At 52.7% G+C, this 1,975-nt stretch overlaps 1 long non-coding RNA gene across 1 annotated transcript in view; it reads left to right on the forward strand.

The window, feature by feature from the left end:
- Positions 1-232: 232 nt before the first annotated feature.
- The window catches only part of LOC115281457, a 7,837-nt gene continuing 6,094 nt past the window's right edge, over positions 233-1,975 (forward strand). Inside the window, exon 1 of the long non-coding RNA XR_003904323.1 lies at positions 233-317. This is a non-coding gene — a long non-coding RNA (uncharacterized LOC115281457). The remainder of the gene's footprint in view (positions 318-1,975) is intronic.

Below are 1,975 nucleotides of genomic sequence, written 5' to 3' on the forward strand. Positions count from 1 at the left end.
TATGCCGCTTGTGGCTTCTGTGTTTGTGTTCCGGGAAGCCAGCCGGCTGCGGTGCGGGGAAGTCCGGGCTCTCTGGTGCAAGAGAGAGGTCACATGAAGGACAGCAAAGTGCCCCGGCTAATGGTCACCCCCCGAGGTCCCAGTCATGTGACAGAGCCATTGTGGTCCCCTGGCCTCAGCTGGGCTCACCCAGCGGCACAGAGATGAGCTGTCCCCGCTGAGCCCTGCCTCAGTTCCTGACCCACCAAACAGCAGAAAGATACAACATTGCTGGTTTGAGCCGTTACATTTAGGAGGGGACTTCTGTACAGCAACAGGTAAGCGGAATCAGTCTTCTCACCTGCAAAATGGGGATAGTTACGGACCCTTGGCTTCAGAGGCTAGGGAGGATTCAACAGGCTGGTCTGGGTGAGGCCCTTAGAGCCGTGCGGAAGCCGTCTGTAAACATTAGCTCCTCACCATCGACAATGACCTTGCTTAGCTCTTTCCGGTTCCTCCCCAAGCCCCTCTGGCATATAGCGGTGCCCAGAAAACAGCCCGAATAGTGACTGTCCCCTCCTTCGCGAAGCCTTCTCTGATCTCCTTCCACCAGAGGCAGAGGACTCTCCCTCCGCAGCCTCGCTGCGTTTATGAGCGCGCCCGGTGACGTGGTGGACATTTGGGCCCAGATCCGGCTGAGGCTTTCCTCTGGGGACCCCGAGCTCCTTGAAGGCAATGCCTTGCCCGTAAAACACAGGCAAGAAATATCTGTTGAACGAATGAGAAATGGGAGCGGTGCCAGCTGCCCTACGGCCTAACCGGGCTCCCTGGAGTTCGGAAGGAGGGCGACAGAGCGGTGTTAGGGCACCTCTGTGCCCCCCTGGAGGAACCCGTCTCCAGATGCCACTTTGCTGCTTCTGTGTCTTCTGTCCCATCCGGGTGACCTTTATCATTGAGGGCAGGAGAGAAGCCAGCGCAGGGCCCTTGAAGGAAGCCTCCCTGTTTCCTGCCCTCGGAGCTGGCTGGGCTCCCAGGTTCCGGAAGCACGGGGTGTGAGGTCACAGGCCTGGAAGGGACGGCCGGCCCCCCTTTGCCGGCGGATGCCGGGCGTTCCACCGCCCAGAAAAACAGTTGATTCCTAAGCCATGATTCCATCAGATAGCGGTTTAATATCTCTAAGACTTTCCTGCTCCACAGAGGCAGTCAAGTATGAAAGAACGCAGGATTCCATCGGGTTCAAAGATCTCTGGCTGTAGATGGAAATGACTTGACTAATCTTTTTTCTGTTTAAAATTTTTTTCATGTTCTTTTTGAGAGACAGAGCACAAGCAGGGGAGGGGCAGAGAAAGAAAGGGAGACACAGAATCCAAAGCAGGCTCCAGGCTCCGAGCTGTCAGCACAGAGCCCGACGCGGGGCTCAAACTCACGAACTGCAAGATCATGACCTGAGCTGAAGTCGGACTCTCAACAGACTTAGCCACCCAGACACCCCATGACTAGACTAAAATTAAGATCCAAAGATGCAAAGTGAAATCAGGCGGTCGAGTCTCCTGGCTGGGGCTATAACACAGAACTCTGATGTAGGCATCTTGGGCCTCCTTTGAATTGTGGGGTCCCTGACACAGCAGTGGTGGACAGGGTAGATGTCCTATGAGCTCAGAAGAATCAAGAAGGCAACACCTGAAATGGTGTGAAATGATTATTATAGTTCCCTCAGCGAGTCAGATCTTTAAAGATTTAAAATTTAGATAGTTGGAGGGCATCCAAATCATGGCATTGATGTTTTTATGTAAAAGAATCTGTGCACATTTGGTGTTTATGTATTTGGAGCTCAGTAGGATTTGGCCTATTCTGAGTAAAAATCTTGGAATTCCAGCATGAATGGCTGGGTCAGACGGTAGAGCGTGCAACTCTTGATCTCGGGGTCGTGAGTTTGAGCCCCACTGTGGGTACAGAAATTACTTATAAATAAATAAAACTTGAAAAAAAATCTTGG

The sequence above is a fragment of the Suricata suricatta genome, chromosome 17, assembly GCF_006229205.1.
Source record: "Suricata suricatta isolate VVHF042 chromosome 17, meerkat_22Aug2017_6uvM2_HiC, whole genome shotgun sequence".
NCBI lineage: Eukaryota > Metazoa > Chordata > Mammalia > Carnivora > Herpestidae > Suricata > Suricata suricatta.